Here is a 19,093-nt window from a genome sequence, read left to right as displayed (position 1 = left end):
ATTTTCATAAATAAAGAATTTGACATAGAAGAGAAGAGTTATATTCAAATTTCTGACATTTAAATGTTGGTGACATTTTATTACTAGAAATGTCAATTCTTATTAATTAATTGAATGATTAATTATCTATATTGGACAACATGGATTGCACAATTTAGGATACAAAATATAAAAGAGGGTAAAGATACTGCTGGGCAGGGCATAATCATGAAGCTAACTTAATTAGTGACTGCTCCTATTTTTTTTCTAGTCATCTCAGTGCTGCCACCAATCAAATATTAAATAGGCCAAGTCGGGGTGCCTGGAGGGCTCAGTCATTAAGCTTCTTCCTTCAGCTCAGGTCATGATCCCAGAGTCCTGGGATCTAGCCCCACATCAGGTTCCCTGATAGGTGGGAAGCCTGCTTCTCCCTCTCCACTCCCTCTGCTTGTGTTCCCTCTCTGGCTGTCTCTCTCAGATAGATAGATAGATAGATAGATAGATAGATAGATAGAAAAGCAAGCCAAGTGTATATCCCTCTGGTTGTGTCCTACAGACTGTATAATGTTTATCAGAAATTTTTTAAAGATTTTATTTATTTATTTGACAGAGAGAGAGAGAGAGAGATGGTAAGTAGACAGAGAGGGAGACAGAGAAGAGAGGAGGAATCAGGCTTCTTGCTGAGCAGAGAGCCTGATGTGGAACTCGATCCCAGGACCCTGAGATCATGACCTGAGCCAAAGGCAGAGGCTCAACCCACTGAGCCACCCAGGCGCCACCATCAAAATAATAGCTAGATATTTTTAGAATTCTTACAGCTACAAATTTTCCTTTGGTTAGGGAGTTAAGGACATTATCTGATAATCTGGATCTCCAGTGACCTCGGTAAGGCTAGTTCTCTATATACCAAAGAATACAGTTTTTACCATAAGCCCTTAAGTCAGCAATGATAGATTGGACAATACCAGAGTTTATAATAGTAAGTTACTCTTAGTACACTGATGGGCACAAGGATGAGATATCCTCTGATCTATGTATGACCTGTATATGTACGTATATATTACGTACGTAGGTATGCATCTATCTATCAATCATATAGCTATCATCTATCTATCTAATGGCATGCTGAATTGCAACAGAACAGTCCTGGAAATTAGTCATTCTTCAGGCTTGGGTACCACTGTAGTTTCTCAGAAAGTGACATTACATAAGATGGTCAGGCTGTCACTCAGCTATGGTTCACGAAGTCTGGCTACACTAGAGAAATAGATCCACTATGACAGGTATTTAGGTGCACAGTCACAAGCTAGAAAGTGTCATCCTGACACTTGATCTTCAGTGCACAATTACGGTTACTTAGATCGCAAATTCAGTCTCCTGAAGATATAGTTTTCAAATTGAAAAAAGTAAAAATTTGCATCCTGGTCTCCAATGATTGTTCCTCAAAAAGAACTCATATGTTAAGTATGTACTTGGTCCCAAAGTTTCCCACAACACTTGAGGGAGTTCGGAAGTTTTCATATTTTCCTACTGTCTTCAAGGAGTACCAGGAGTCTCAGCATTTCACAAGGCCAGTTCTCCAGTCATCTGTTTCTCTCAGTCTCTAAAATACAGCAAATTGAATGATTAAAAAAATCAAAGTTCAGTAATGTCAATGAACAATTACACAGTGAGTCCCAGCTCTGGTTGGTTATTCTTGGGCCGGCTGAAGGGCTGAAGATGTGTTGGTTTTCCATAAGCATGTATGGGATGGAGTAGGGAGGGCATAGTAGAGAAGAATAGAAGAGAAAAAAGAAGAGAAGAAAGATGATGTGCCTATTTCCTTTACCATAAATTCAATAGCTTCCATAAAGCTTAAGCTTAGGCTCCATTTGTTCCATCGTAGTTAGGGAGGCTCCCGGAACAGACATAAACTTGCAAGTACATGGGTTATTTAGAAGGTGATTATAGAAAACGCACATGAGGGAATGGGCAAGGTGAACTGAGAAGGGGAGGAAAGCCAATAGATTCTACGTTATTGGTTAGATTTCCACTGTGGACAGTTGGGGCTCAGTCCCCCAGGGGGCCAATGAGCTATTATGGGGCATGCACCCCAGAATTGTTCCCCTGAGGGTCAGAGAGGGTGGGGTATTCATCCACTGACTCTGACCTTTCATCAGTCGATAGTTGCTCTGCAGGCATAAAATCCTGATATTCCCAGACTGCTTTAGGTAGGCTGAGCAAGCATTCCTGGAACTGGAAAAAGCACACAGAAGCAGGATCCTGTGTTGGAACTCTACCGGCATGTGTGGTATTGTTACCTATCAACTCTGCATACTTTTTTGGGTGTCTGACTCCAAAGGCAAATTATGTGAGTTCATTAACTTCTTTGGACAGAAGACCCTGTCCTAACTTAAGCACTCTTATTACTGCTGATGGCAAAACCTATCTGAAATGATTATCAGTTGAGCTCAAAAGCATTGCTATGCTCCTGAACACATAGTCAGGATTGGTGACAAAGATAATGCCCATTTCTGTCCTGCCCACCCCATTTTAAAGGTAACTGTTTCCAATTCCTGAGCATTTGCTGGGGCCCTTGATGTTGCTGGTACTAGTTTTCACACACATCCTCACTATGTATATTTGTTATACTAATTCTTAAGATACTTGTATTTCTACCAAACGTTGAACAATCATTACTCTAGCATGCAGAATCTCAGGTCTGTTGGATCGCCTGCCTAATGGATGGGCTGTTGAGGTTTTATGGGAACCCAGGATCATAAGCATGCCCTGAATATGGTTTTGCCCTAACAACAGATTCTCATAGAGTTCTGTGCAGAGTCTAAAGATAGAATACATGAGGCAAATGTGTTTGTTACTTAACTTTCTTATAACATCTCCCCTTCTGACAATGAATGGGAGAGGTTTGGGTAGAGCTAGATCTGGATATGTGGTCCCCACATCCTTATCTACCAACTTCTAAGTCATGCCAAGTAATGCACAAATAGGACTTTTCATGTTACTAATATTTTATCTCAACACAATGAAGCACTGAGGTAGTATAAGCCACAGGTCATTTTTCTCACAATATATTTATATTAGGCCTATAGCTACTGTATCATATGAAGTTATGTTGGTTTTTACATAGTAAAATATTATTAAACTATTATAAACTATAAATATGAAGGCCTACCTGAAATTTTATAACATGCTCCTGGCTTATTTTTAAATGAAAAAAAAAAGGTTATTTATCAAGTTATGTGTACACGCTGACATAGGTAGACAAGGATTTGAATGAAATACAGAGAAGAATAGTCTACTGGTTGGTACCATGGAGTTATGGGTAAATGTATTTGAATTAAAAATGTATTTCCATTACTACTATAATTATAAATTATGATTAAAAAAAGACAAAGAAGACCAAACATCATCTTGTTCAAAGAATTCTATTTAATCATAATTAAGCATAAAGAGCAAATTCACTAAGTTTAGAACCTAGGTGGTTGAATGAAAATTCACAGAGCAAGATTTTTAGAGGTTTATATAAATAGGGACATATTTTAGAGCATGAGAGCAAATAAATGACACTAGCAATTATCTCATTACACTGATCAAAGCACAGTATCTTTAGGTTTCTTTTTGGATTGGGACCATACCCATGTTAGATAGTTGCCTCAACCCTATCTCATGGAGACATAGTGAAGGCAAACCACAAGCTCAAAATCTGTGTGTGACACAGCTCGTTGCTCATGTTCTCTAAAGGAACATACCAGATTTAGGCTCTCATTTTATTATTTATTCTATTGTTTTCCACTAGTTTTTCTATATATGAAGTTTAAAGACTGGAGACTTGTTTTTCTTGGTATCCAAGCAGCAGAAAAAGGAAAAAAGTCATGACCATGGGCAGGATAGTTTGAACAATGAAAATGACAATGACTATCCCTTTGAGAGTCTTTCAAACTGAGTAGTGTGCTAGCTTAGAAAACACACTCTAATAGAATCTTCTAATGGTTCTTTCAAGAACAACAAAGACAGAGAACCAGAAAAACATATTACTTATGACAATATGTTTTTTAATCCTATTATTATAAATTTGCAAAGAGAATCCCTGTTACTCATGAAAAATAATATCCAGAATCACCTTCAGCCTCTCCCACACATTACTGTAATTTTCTGGCGAGACAAACCCATCTTAAGTCTTAACCTCAACATTCCACAGCATTACCTCTAAAAAATTATGCCATTTGTAATTATAAGCATTTATGCCAATTGAAAATTAAATTTCCCAAGGCCTTAAATATGATGTAGTATATAAAGTGTGAAAAGATGTTTTTGTAAAAAAAAAAAAAAACATTCTCTGGAATTTGGCTATATTAATATAAATTACTTGGAAGCACATGGTAAAGGACAGAATGTTGCATTGTTAATATTTCTGGTGTCCTGGGTGTCCAGCCCCAGTTTATGCTAACTATTACTTACTAAAGAAAGTGAAAAGCTGTATGGACAATCCAAATCAGGCCTTTCACCCAAGTGGCTAACACAATTCCAACTTCAGCACTCTTCCCCAAATAATCAACTTTCCACCAAAATAATCAACAGGTGATACCATCAAGTTGGTCATTTAGAGATGTTCAATGGCTGTGTGGCATTGGGGGAAATTGGAGGGGAGATGAACCACGAGATACTGTGTATTCTGAAAAACAATCTGAGGGTTTCGGAGGGGCGGGGGATAGAGGTTGGGTGAGCCTGGTGGTGGGTATTATGGAGGGCACGTATTGCATGGAGCACTGGATGTGGTGCATAAATAATGAATTCTGGAACACTGAAAAGAAATTTAAAAAATAAATAAAAATTAAAAAAATTAATCTGGTTAATATATCAATAATAAACATAAGATTTAGCACTTTTGGATAGATTCAGTCAGTATGCATAGTACCCACTTAATATGCTCCAAGATGGACTGAACCATGTATCACAATCATGATATTTTATCTGCACAGTTTCAGTAGAATCTATTGTGAAATCCCATAGCATGAAGCATGGATGGAGTTATACTACAAGTCTTTGTCTTGGTTGCTTAACTCAGCTGGTCAGAACACAGCACAGGGAAGACAAAAATGTGGTAATAATCACAGGAAGGATTTTATCTACATAAATTACGCTTGGCTTTTGGAATATTTTTAGCAATTAAAGTTAATGTGGACATATAAGTCTTGGAATTAATTTCAAACCAAACAAAGCCACACCGTGAAACCTTAGAACAGAAGGTGTGGCAATGTTGTCTTATTCTCCCTACTGCCTTTCAAATATTCCTTTCCCATAAGACTTCTCCATTCGTTTGGGAGAAGAGGGAAGCAATACTTAATACTCAAAATATTAAATTCTCCCTTGCTCCTTCTGGTTCTAACTTTTCCCAATGGGATGATAAAAATAAATTAATAATAATAATAATGATAATAATAATCATGCTATGATCTAACATCTATTGATTACTTGCTGTATGCCAGCCTTATATTACAGGCTTTAAATGCTTTCTTTCACTGGGTTCTACCAACACTTTCATGAGCTAGGGAACCGTTAGATGGAGGCTTCAGCAAGTCTGACTGACTTACCCAGAATCACTTAATAAATGACAAAGCTAAAGTTCAAACCCTGCCTGACTCATGTAAACAAGACTTTTGCATTTAATAGCATTTTCAGGTGCTAAGGCAACTATAGAAAGAAAAACTTGTAAAATTACATTAACTCAGGAACAGTTTGAAGTCCCACTCTGTTCTCAACTCATAGAGTCACTTGGCCTCACCACTAATCATTTAAATATTTGTTTCCGATAAACCATGCTATGTACTGATGACTAATGGAGTGTTGATAATGACCTTTTGGTTAATGAGGGAAATGTACTGTTCTTTGAGAGGATGATGCTACTGAGATGATCCAAACATAAAAGGGCCATGAACTTCGTGTTGATTTCCTAATTTTGATGATGCATTGGCTTTGATTTCCCCTTAACCATTCACTTTATTTTAGGAGGATAAAATCCTTTCTGTTTCCATTGTTGATACAACCATGTAAGGTTAAAGTAAATGAACTGGCCCACATAGATTATGCCTACATCTTTGTCCTCCCCTGAACTGTGTTCTGACCAACTGAACTGAACAAAGTAAACCAAAGAATTCCAGTTAATAATTCCAATCACTACCCACACTCGGCCTGAGGATTCAGCACGAGAGCTTCTAGTGAACTTCCAGAGATATAACAATATAGTTATGCAACCTGAGAACATTGGTTCAGCCCATCCTTTGACTGAGAGTGTACTGTCAGTGTGCATTCTCTAGGCCTATCAAATATTAATCAATGTGTTTCAGAGTCTTAGGATGAACTACGGAATGACTCAACAGGAATCGATTGCAGCCATTTATCTCAAATACCTAATCGGTGGTATTACCAAAGCAAAAGGCAAATATCTTCTTTGGAAAGAGTATTGGGATTGAAACTGACTTTACCACACAAATTCAGAAGATATAATTTTGCCTTTTACTAGCTGTATTCTTTTGAGTAGGACATAAGATGGACGTCTGTACAACTCTTCAGCTATACAGTGGATGTTATAGCTGCGTCTTCTGATAATAACAAGAACAGATGGATGAAAGACAAAGAAGTATATTAAATAGTGTAAATAATTAAGAGAGATAATTATCATATTGGCTTGACCTAATAGATACTTAATTGTATTGCAGCTCTGAGAATTCTGAATGAGTTTGGGGGTCTCTGAAAACCTTTTACTTCTGGTATAACCTTTCCAGTTAATATGTACCTCTTTTACCATATCTTTCCTTCAAATCTGTAGGCCAAAAAGGTCTCCTAATGAGTTTTGGTCTTCATGAGAATTCCAAACATTTATATTTTAAACCCTTTAAACGAAACAGCTTGTTTAGTCCAACATTATTCACAGCTTTTTTTTTTTTTTAAATCCTCAAGATAGGTCAATAATTTGGTCATGGTATTTCTTTTTTTCTTTCTTTATTTTTTTTAAAAGATTTTATTTATTTATTTGACAGAGAGAGAGATCACAAGTAGGCAGAGAGGCAGGCAGAGAGAGAGAGAGAAGAGGAAGCAGGCTCCCCACTGAGCAGAGAGCCTGATTCGGGGCTTGATCCCAGGACCTTGAGATCATGACCTGAGCGGAAGGCAGAGGCCTTAACCCACTGAGCCACACAGGTGCCCTGTGGTCATGGTATTTCTGTAAATAAACAGTGAATATTCCTATTCAGTTCATTGTAACCTCCAGGAAATTAAATAAGTGGAAAACATTGGAATTTTTTATATTTTAATCTGGTAAGTCTGATCCTGCACTTTGGATTCCTTTCATCAAATTTCTGTAATTTATTTGGCGTATTTTGGTGTTGCCAGCAGTGGTTGAGAATACAGTGATGTGTGAGAAAAAAAGATACAGAAGGTAACATGCTAAACTACAAGTGAAATTTTCCTTTCTGGTTTATTTTTTAATTCAATTTTTTCAAGATTACACTTTTAAAAATATACTTACTTGAAATGGTCAACTAAATTAAAAAAAAAAAAAAAAGAATTTTGGTGTGATTTAAGGGCTCACTGTATATCCAGAAAATAAAGGCTGAGATTGTTCCAGAAAAGAGGTTTTTTTTTTTTTAAGATTTTATTCATTTATTCAACAGAGATCACAAGTAGGCAGAGAGACAGAGAGAGAGGGGGGAGGAAGCAGGCTCCCTGCTGAACAGAGAGCCCAACACGGGGCTGGATCCTAGGACCCTGAGATCATGACCTGAGCCAAAGGCAGAGGCCTCAACCCACTGAGCCACCCAGGCGCCCCCAGAAAAGGGTTTTAAAGGAAGTTACAATAGCTTTAAAAATAACCTCTCTTCAGACTCCCTTGAAAGTGTAAGAGAGTGACCGCCCGCTGCTCACCTTGCCTTTTGACAGTCTTGCAATGTTTCTTGCATCCCATTCAGACTAAGCTTCCTGTTCTCTAAAACACCTGGTGGTTCTTTTCAATGGATGTTCTTTCTGGAACACTACATCAAAAACTAATGATGTACTGTGTGGTGACTAACATAACATAATAAAAAAAAATTATAAAAAAAAAAAAAAAAGAAGAAGTGCTCCATCTCACTTGATCACCTCAGCAACCTCTTCCTTCAGACCTTTGCACTGAAGGATTCTTGTTTCCCCAGGCGGTGTGGGATGCTCATGCTTCCGCACCTTCAGTGCCCTTTGTATTTATTTCTACTTTGCAATTAGCTGATCCAAGCCTCCATCCATTCATTCATTCCTTGAGCATTTTTTGAGGACCTATTATGTAACAGGCACTAAGTCAGGTAAAAGGGGTACAAAACCAAGAATACACAATCTCTATTATAGAAAGTCTAAAATGTTATACAGAGCTTCTTAGCCTGGGTATTTCTTAACTGACATGAGATTTTACGGTTCCATTTAGCATGTTGAAGTTTTATGCACACATTTGTGGGTATGTGCATGTTTGAACTACTCAGCAAAGATTGTCTTAGATTTCAGAAAATTCTGGAGGAAATCAGAAACCCTAAGAAGGTTCAGACTTTGGTTTAGTGGAAAAGACAAGTAATCAGTTAATTACAAGGAATTGTGTAATCAATGATAAAATAGAGATATGCATAGGACTAGATACGTTGACAATTTAAAGAACCCAGCGAGTGGTGGTGGTATCTGTGGAAATTGGGGGGCAGAGGTAGTTTCCGGCTGAGTCCTGAAGGATGGGTGGGTAACTCACTCTCTACTCTTCTTCGCTGTCAAATGTCTCTTACTTCCTCTTCACACATTTCTTTCTTAACCCATAGAAATCTAGCTCCCAGGCCCACCATGTACTGAAACCACTATGGTAAAAGTCATCAGTGAGGACTTCATTCCTAAAATCAACTGTTTTTTTTTTTTGTTTGTTTTTTGTTTTTTTTTTAACCAGGTGGCAAAATCAATTCCAATTTCAAATCTTTAACTTCAAGGACTTAGCATAGCCCAGTTGCTCTCTCATTCATGTCGGAGCCCAGTGGGGGTGAGGCAATTCTCCTGTGCAGCTCCCTTCCAAAGCCACTGTGAGACTTAGCAGGCTCCCATCATACAGTTTCTCCTCCTTGAAGTCCTTTATTTCCAGCCTCAGAAGGCAAGAGAATGCAGATAGTTAAGAGCATGGATAGCAGCCCTAACTTCAAAGGAGGCTGAGGGATGGGGGGAGAGCAGATGGGCCATTTGTTGAGTTCTCCTTGCCATTGCCACAATATTTTATATGTATACCACATCAGTCATGGTGTCCGTGTTTTCCTCCAAATTTTAGCAGTTTTCTGGGCTCTCTTAATCTGGGCTAACTGTCATTTTAACAGGGATTCCTGCTCCTTTTGTCACCATGTAAGTAATGGAGGAGCTGGGGACCATGTGTGTTTGTTGTTGGAGGGCCATTACCATCAGTGGGAAATGCACATCTTTGGAGATTTAATACCAAGGCAAACAGAATTTCTCTCATGTTGAGGTGATCCGCTCCATTTGATTAGACAATGAGACCTGTATAACCCATTATCTTCTATCGTTATTTATGAAATTCTTACAATTTCATTACTAAACCAAAAGTTGGGTCTCATCATCTGATACGGATGAGTACGTTTATTGAATTGATGGAACAGAAGATTCGAAATCAGAATATATAAGAGGGAGCTGCTTTTCCCAAGTCTGGCTAACTTTAGCAATTTAATGCACATGAGAGGTAAATTTAATGAGAACCCCCCCCTTTTGGGTGGGGTCTCAAAACTATTATGGTTTTAAAAGCTAGGTTATGAGAAACTTCTTTGTATAATGATAAGTTAAAGATGGAAAATTTGATTGTGTACATGCCTCTGATTGGTGCAGACAAGTTCACAAAGCCTTTGAACTCACATTGATCTTTCACACACCCTGGGGTGGGTACCCAGCCATGGTGAAGGTGTCATCCCATCCGCCTTTGCCTTATCTCATTCCTCCTCCCCTTGCCAGAAAGCAATGGCAAATGACTGTCTGGGAACTTCCCGAAATCTGCCTCCTCTTCCACAAGCAAACCTGCTCCTCCTGCTCTTGGAGGTAAAACAGCCACCATCACGACAGGGCTCCAAGCAGGCCCCTGGACTTCACAGTTTCTGGAATAACTGGTCTGCATTTGGGACCAGGAAGCTATCATTACTAGCTCACACCATGGTGTTCAAATAAAGCAGAGAGTAACCATATTTTAGTCCCCAAAATGACATAAAGGAAAACATAAACAAATCTGTTTCCCACGTGCCAGCTTGCACAGTGAAGGCCATTGTTCCCTGGTAACTCTAACTGACACACACCCACTATGCCGGATTGACCGGCTCGTCCTCAGTTTACAGGCGTGAAGTCACAGCAGCGAAGGTCCCATCCCTTGGGTGATTTTCCTCTTTGGTTGCACTGAGCTGTTTCCTGATGTACCTAAGGTGCCTGAATTCAAAGCCATGAAGACAAAGAATCTGGCTCATATCCTTAATTTTATCCTTAATAATATCTCAGGAAATACCTCAGGATATCTCAGAAAATAATATCTCAAGGAAAGAAAGATGATGGAAACTGGATCACAGGTCATTTATAGATAAATCACCCAGGCAACTGACAACGTTTTGGCCTGTTTTGTCTACAACAGTTAAAAAAATACAGACAGAGCAAGTCTGAATAATATCGATTCATTTATCTGTAAAGGTAGAACTTAAGAAAAGGATTTATGCTCTCAAGGGATGCTTTGGAGCTAAATGAAAACTTCTAGGGGAAACACATCGAACAAAAGAAGAACAAATTTTCAAGGAAATGAACACTGGCTGATGTGCATGCCTGAGTCATGTTTGTTAGTCAAGCTAAACAAATGAGGCCTATTCCCTGTTAGGGATGAGTGCCCAGTGGTTACATGGCCCATCTCACACCCCATTGGCCTTCTTGTAGTAAGAGCAGTCCTGAGTTTCAGGAACATACTCCAAAGCCCATTTTTCTTGACTTATTGTCTAGTAAGTTCTTCTTTCTTCTACACTTCAAAGCAACATTAGAAAGGAATAAAAATGGAAGCACAATTTCTGTTTCAGTTCTACTGTCATGGGCAGAGGCCATGCATGGTAGGCAGGGATTTCTCTTCCAACATGGGAACAGATGGTATGATGGGAACAAAGAGAGATCCAAAAATGTTAGTCCCATCAGCTTGTCCTAGCATCTCATCAACAAAAGCTTAGACCTAAGTACAGCATGTTAATCACGGGCCAAGCATGATACTATGATACAAGCCTACAGAAGATTAATAGGATCCTCTTAAAGTACTGATGGGCATTGCCATACCAAACTACTCTGTTCTGCCTTGGAGTTTACCTGAAGCGTTATTATTGTTAACCATTACTTATCTGTCTCTCCAGCTTTGACCTTGAAGGTAGGACCTTTAACATTGGTAGCCCCCAAATGTGACAGGGACTGATGTAGAGCAGCAGCTCCATTCGTGAATGGTGGGTAATGAATACATGAGTGAAAGGATGGGAATGTGGCACATTTAATCTGTTATTTAGTTATTGATTAGACCCTTTTCAGTGAGGAGGTAGTCTTTGGAGAACAGGACTAGAAAATCTTAACGGAGGGCAGAAAAGAGTGAGTTAGAACTAAGGTAGCGTTCAAGGACAACTCATTAATTCACATCTGTGTCAAAAGATGATTTTGCAGTAAATAAAACTTGATGAAAATACAGCTTATGGAAAAGATTAAGTATTTCTAACCTAACTTCCCATAAACCAAAATTAAGGGTTTGTAGGAGACGTCTCTTGAGTTATCAGTCAGTGGAGGCAGTAGATCTCATGTGGGATCGATAGGCACACTGATCATTGCATTGGGGTTTGGTATTGGAAGCCAGCAATACCTTTTTTTTTTTTTTTTTTTTTCCTGGCATTAAATAATATCTTTTACATTTGTGGCTCAGATTTATTCATCTGTGTGTAACAACATACTCTTTCTGGACCTCTCCTCTCCTGAACAAAGGCAGATAATGAACCCAGCATGCAGGTACATTTCTCCTGGAGAGCCCAGGGTTTCCACTTTGGATATCTTTCTGAAACAGGAGCTTTTTGCCAAGCCAGGTCAATTCTTGAGGACAACAGCCAACCGTTCAGCCTGCGGGTCAGCTCAGACTTAGAAAGAAGGCCGTCATTCTCTAACACACTGCCCTCTCTCGGCAGTGAGAAGAATAGCAAAAAACACAAAAGAAAGAAGGCCTTGTGACCTGTGGCTTGTCTCAGTCCACTCATGAAAGCAGTGCTGATGCAACCACCCACTCCGCTGGTAGAAGTTCTCTGGAACCGACAGACAAAACAAAACGAAACAAAATGGAGCCACACTCATGAACCTGTTTATAAATGGTTTGCCCCGAGACAATTTCAATCCAAACCGAGGTTTTCATTCTTTTTTTTTAAAGATTTTATTTATTTATTTGACAGACAGAGATGACAATTAGGCAGAGAGGCAGGCAGAGAGAGAAGGAAGCAGGCTCCCTGCCAAGCAGAGAGGCTGATGTGGGGCTCGATCCCAGGACCCTGGGATCATGACCTAAGCTGAAGGCAGAGACTTTAACCCACTGAGCCACCCAGGCATCCCGAAGAGGTCTTCATTCTTTAATCTGTTAATGCGTTCTTTAAATTGTTAACTACTACAAGACCTTTGATGGTCTTATTTTTTCATCAAAGTATAGTTGACACATAATGTTAACGTTAGTTTCGGGTGATAATATAGTGATTTGAGAAGTCTGTACAATGCACCATGTTCACAAGTGTAGCCACCTTCTGTCACCATTTAATACTGTTACAATACCATTACTATTTTCTCCATGCTGTATCTTTCATCCCCGTGACTTATTCATTCCATAACTGGAAGCCCATACCTCCTACTCCCCTTTTGCCCATCCCCTCTGGCAACCATCAGTTTGTTCTCCGTATTTATGAATCTGTTTCTGCTTTTTGTTTGAGTTTGTTTTGTTTTTTAGATCCCACATATAAGAGAAAACATATATCCTTATATTGTATATGATCCTCTAATACAAAAACAGGCAACATAGGTTACCTAAGGGCCGTATATTCTGGGACTCTTAGAGCACAATCCACGCTATCAGAGACAGGTGTTACTCATTTAACAGATGTTTTTGAGCACATCTGCTATATACCAAGCCATGTTCTGCGTGGTGGGGACACAGCAATAAACAAGACAGATATGGTCTCTGTCCCCATGGATGTTGCAGCTTAGTGTGAGTATTGGGCATGTGGGATAAAGGCTAATACGGAAAGGTGCAGGGATAATGTAAGAGTAAGAGGGGAATTTTGTCCATCAGAAATCAAAGTTTGTCAGCTCAGGAAGTGACATTTAAAGAGATCCAGAGTTGGGTGCCTCCGTGACTCAGTCGGTTAAGCCCCAACTCTGGATTCCAACTCAGGTCATGATCCCAGAGTCTTGAGATGGAGCCTCACCTTGGACTCCCTGCTGAGCACGGAGCCTGCTTAAGACTTTTCTACCTCTCTCTCTGCCCCTCCCCCTCTGCTCACAAGCACTTTCTCTCTGTCTCTCCCAAAAATAAATAAATAGATAAATAAAACCAGAGGGGCCAAAAGTTAGCATGACGAAAGTAGGGGCCAGGGTGATGGGGAAGGGTGGGGAAGCACTGCTTTCCATCAAAAAGAATGAATCTGTGTAGTACCAAGCATGGGACCTCATGAACTATCAAGAGGGTTCTTGATTTGCATAAGATGCTTTATAGAGATGTTTAAAATTTATATTTTCATCTCCTAAAATATATTATATACTAAACATAGTTAACAGGAGGTGGTATGGTGGTGGGCATAGCAATTTCAGAGGCTTGAATTAAAATCTAATTAGCTCTGCAATTTTAAGTGGCTTTACTCTTCTGACACTATTTATCTTTCAAATGATTACAAGGCCCTTAGCTTCTGACCATGAAAATGAGCAAAAGAGTCACATACAGTGCAGACACCTCATAAATACTACATTGTCTTTCTTTTTCAAGTACGTTGGGATGCTTGAGACCTCCTGCCTTTAGAAAGACTTGTTCAACCATCGTCATATTCACGTCTAAAAGGCCCGTTTTTGATTACAGACTTGTGGTTAGTGTGTGACACGTTCGGTGCATCATTAATCCCTTGCATTTATTATTAATAAAATTGTTGAATGTACCGCTTCCGCAAGTGGTTGGCCAGGCTGTTTTTGTCACTCGTCGACCAAAGTCTGGGCAGAATGGAAAAGTGGCTATGTCCTTAAAGAACGTGAAGTTTCCTCTTTCATGATTCAGAACCCCTCCAGTTCACTTCAAAATAATGCCACTCAGTAAGCCTCAGCTGTGTAGAACTAATCACAGATCACTCCCTGAACGGCCCAAAGTGTGTGTGTGGTGGTCGGCAGTCAGAGGGTGCAGAGCTAGTACTTTTAGCTACATTAGACTCTCATGGTGTATTTTTAAAGTTGTGTTGATCTTACAAATTTAGCACAAGCAACCAGTCAAAAAATATGGAAATATTTTAAAATGTGGTGATAACTCATTGTAACTTAAGTCCATTTGATAAAATTTAAATGTCTTCTGTTGAATGTCTCCTGTGTAGAGGCACAAAAATATTAAAGCTGAAAGGGATCTTAACATCACCTCCTTTAGTCTGTTCTTCTACAAATCAGGAAACTGAGGTACAAAGCTTTAGTTTTCCTAAAGCCAAAGGGTGTCAAAACATGGATTCTTATACAGTGGTTCTGGTTTGCAAATCAAAGCATTATTTTTCCTGTTTCTTACTGCACCTGTATTTTACAAGGTAGTTGATGAGATGGGCTCTTTCTTCTGAAACAAATTTTATAAAATACACTTGATGAAAGGATTCTAAAATAGCACTATTATTCTAATTATTAATTAGAAATAATTTAAGTGGTTCTTTTGTGTATCCAACTAGAATAAACTTTACCAAGTCTTTCTTCCAATAACATTGCGAAGACGATTGTTAACCATTCATTTATTCAACAAATATTTACTGAGCATATAGTGTTTGGAAGACACTGTATTAGGTAATTGATTTCTATCCTATTTTATTAAACAAGGTAAATAAGGGGGGGGAGGGAATGCTCCCAAGAATATGCCACCCCTCACTTTCTGCATATCCCGAACTCTATTGATATTGTGCTACTGCATAGCATTCTACAGTTTCAAAGCACTTTCTCATGACATGAATTTCTGTATCATGTTATTTCAGCCTCTTAAGGCTCTTAACACTTTCAACTTGGTGTTCTTAGTGTTGATGTCATTGATCTACCTCTTAGATTTTATTTTCACTTTAAAACTGAGGCTATTTTAAACAGCACCAAATCTGCCACAATGTCTAGCCTACTTTCTTAAATATATCAGGTGGCTAGTATCTGATGAATGAATGAATGAGTGAGTGAATGAATGAATGAGATTTCATTTGAACCACGGAAGCAGAGATGGCATAATTGCCATCATGTAGGAGGACACCACGCTTTGGCTCGGAGAGAGAAAGTCTTGTTTCTCATTGCTGGTAATCCTTAGAGGTCCTAATGGGGTGTTTTTCTACTTCAACTCAATCGAAATCATGTGGTAATCCTTACTCAAAATAGAACCATTTCTTCTCCTGGAACCCCAATGACAAGAGCTGCTAAGTAAGCTATCATGTTGACTTTTATCAAACTATCTGATCTCTTAAGTCTGCATTCACTTTGATTACACACACAATCATGGAATGATACTTGTATGGCTTTGGGCTGTAATTCCCAGTTCCAAGGTGATTGGAATAGAACACTAAGTTCTCTGGTAAAGAGTAAGAGATACATTTTTTTTTTTCCTGCATGTCATTCAATGCTGCTTTATTCATGTTTTCCATTGTCCATAAATGACTTCCTCTTCTTTATCATGACTTCCAAAAGAATGAGACTACAGCATCCCATCTCCCCATTACTGGTAGTGGCAGAACCCTTTACAGGCCAAACACTTCTCCAGAATTTGTGAATTCCAGTAAAAGATTTCCTTTTAAAAGTAAGAACCTTAAGATGTGGTCCATATACACTATGGAGTATTATGCCTCCATCAGAAAGGATGAATACCCAACTTTTGTAGCAACATGGACGGGACTGGAAGAGATTATGCTGAGTGAAATAAGTCAAGCAGAGAGAGTCAATTATCATATGGTTTCACTTATTTGTGGAGCATAACCAATAGCATGGAGGACAAGGGGCGTTAGAGAGGAGTAGGGAATTTGGGTAAATTGGAAGGGGAGGTGAACCATAAGAGACTATGGACTCTGAAAAACAGTCTGAGGGGTTTGAAGTGGCGGGGGGGTGGGAGGTTGGGGTACCAGGTGGTGGGTATTATAGAGGGCACGGCTTGCATGGAGCATTGGGTGTGGTGAAAAAATAATGAATACTGTTTTTCTGAAAATAAATAAATTGGGAAAAAAAAAAAAGTAAGAACCTGTCAAGGGAACATCTAAATACTGGCTTAATGTTCTGTCCTTCAGCAACAACAAAAGAACTTATTCTTTTATGGCCAAAGAATTGTGTTTTCTTTAGGCTTCTCTTTCCTTATGCCTCTCTCCTAGGACCATGCCTTAGAATCTTTAAAAGAAATTTCCAGTCATGTGCCCAAACCTTCTTTAATATTCAACTAATTCTATTTTGACAAAATGACTGGAGAAAGCAATCATGTCTGCAAATTAGTACAAATAGAAGTAAAAACATTAAAAAAATACTATAAAAGTTTTCTTTATGTTTTACTTTATATTATTTAAGGAATGTTAACCCCATTTCAAGTTTGATATCTGTGGTCCTTGGGAAGGACAGAGTTGCCTTCACGTGAGCAATCCAGTGGCAGGTGACTAACACCTTGCATTTAACTGGGCTTAGTAGTTCAGAAGCACTTTCATACACCTTATCTCGCCTGACCCTGCTACCTGCCTTGTGGAGCCGACAGGGAAGCTATCATTATCTTCACTTCGCAGATGAGAAAAGTGAAACTCAGGGAACATCAGTGGCTTGCCTGAGGTCAAACAACCATTCAGGGGAAAGTCAGGCCTTGAACTGAGTCTTCAGACTTCAAACCCAGCATTGTTAACTCATTAACTCGCTGGACAGTAAGAAAGAGATGAATCGCAACATCAAATCCTACTAGGACTTTGGTGAATTAAACCACTTTACACTAAAGGTATTCAAAATTGTAAGTTAAAATTAGTAGTCCCGTGGATGAGGCCTTAGGTATAAATGCAAATGTTAGAATATTTCATTTTCATTACCAGGAAGAAGTTTTTATAGCCAACAGGTCAGCCCCAGTTTAAGTATCAGAAACTTCTGATAAACGGAGCAGGTATAAACTTCAATAATGATCTACATTGACATAATTGTCAGCCTATGTATGTGTTTGATTGTTTAGATTGGCTTTGTGAGTGCAGGTATTAAATTCTAAATGCAAGTCCTTTTTTGAGTAAGTCTCCAACCCCCGCCCCCTTTTTTTAAGTTGGACCTCTGGGCATTAATTTGATGCAGTTACTAAATGTTTTTCAATATTAGGCTTTTCATGCTGATTTACACGTCGGATCCCGTAATAGATTCAACGATACGATGCTGAACAAGATTGTATATAATGTTTCATAGTTAAAAGTGTGTGCTTAAGTTGAATAAACTTGGTCAAGTAATCCTACCCTCAGTTTCTTAACTATAGGATGGGGATAAGAATTGTATGCTTCTAACTGGCTTGTCATAAGATTAAAAGAATTGATAATATGTAAGGTACTTAGTTTTAGCATATGGTAAATGTGAAATAAACTTGAGCTACGGTCTTTTTATAAATATATTGTTCTTGTTTAAGTATATTATTGTCTTGTTGATGAGGACACTATACAAAATTTAAGTCTTTTTTTTTTTTTATTACACTAGGATGCTTGGGTGGCTCAGTCAGTTAATTGGTTAAGCGTCTGCCTTTGGCTCAGATCATGATCCTAGGGTCCTGGGATGGAGTCCTGCATGGGTCTCTTTGCTCAGCAGGGAGTCTGCTGCTCCCTCTGCTTGTGCTCGCTCTCTCTCTCTCTCTTTCTCTGACAAATAAATAAATAAAATGTTTTTAAAAAATGAAATGAAATAAAAATCATCCTAATATTATAATGGGATAAAACTTATCAAAATTACTTAAAGCTATTCATAAAGTTCTACAGAATTTGGTTTCTACAAATGATTATGGCTTAGAAGGATGACGGTGTTTTGGTTTTTGTGAGCATGAGGCATCACTGATCCTGAAAGTGAGTTTTTGCTTTTACAATTGGCTTGTTGTTTGGCTTTAAAAATACACTAATTAAGTATGTCACTTTTTTAAAGAAAGAGAGGAAGTTCTAATAATATCAGATGTGGTTGCTTATAATATGAAAACTGAAAAAAGCATATCTTTGTAGATTGAAATCCAAAGAAAAATAAAGTTTGGGTTACATGTAATTGTTTCTTCTAAAGAATCCTAAACGACATATAGTTTATTTACTTTTTATCCTGTTGTGTCTGTGTAAGAGAGAGAGAAAATGAATTTGAATGTACGTAAAGTGAATTTTTCTAGTGTGACTTATTTTGACTTACTCAGCCAAAGGATTAAAAAGCTACTCTATTTAAATGAAGTGTGATGATATAAAAATTTAAGTACTTTTAAGCAATACATTTTAAATAACGAAAAAGCTTTAAGACAACTATTAAGATTAATTTAATAGACTATCAAAAACAGATAAACCAAAGAAATACTTTCAAAGGGACAACTGAGGTGGCAGTGTGATTTTTTTGGGATTCTTTTAGTAAGTTTGACTATGTCAGAGGAATGAGAAGGAATGGCTTCCTCCTTGAAATGAAACCTTGGCTGCATAAAGCCGATTGTTTCCAGGAAAGCAGTAATAAAATGGGTGGCAGAAGAAGGCTGATGACTTTGAGGGTTTGGTGATGAGGCTCAGGAATGGGTCCTCTAGGTATTAGGAACTGGAAAAGGCATGAGAAGAGAAGGCTGCAAGCAGAGAGAGGAATTTCATGTTGAAACACACGGGTGGGGCCCTGC

The sequence above is a fragment of the Neovison vison genome, chromosome 11 (genome assembly GCF_020171115.1).
Source record: "Neovison vison isolate M4711 chromosome 11, ASM_NN_V1, whole genome shotgun sequence".
In the NCBI taxonomy this organism is placed as follows: domain Eukaryota; kingdom Metazoa; phylum Chordata; class Mammalia; order Carnivora; family Mustelidae; genus Neogale; species Neogale vison.
Note: the sequence above shows the minus strand (reverse complement) of the source record.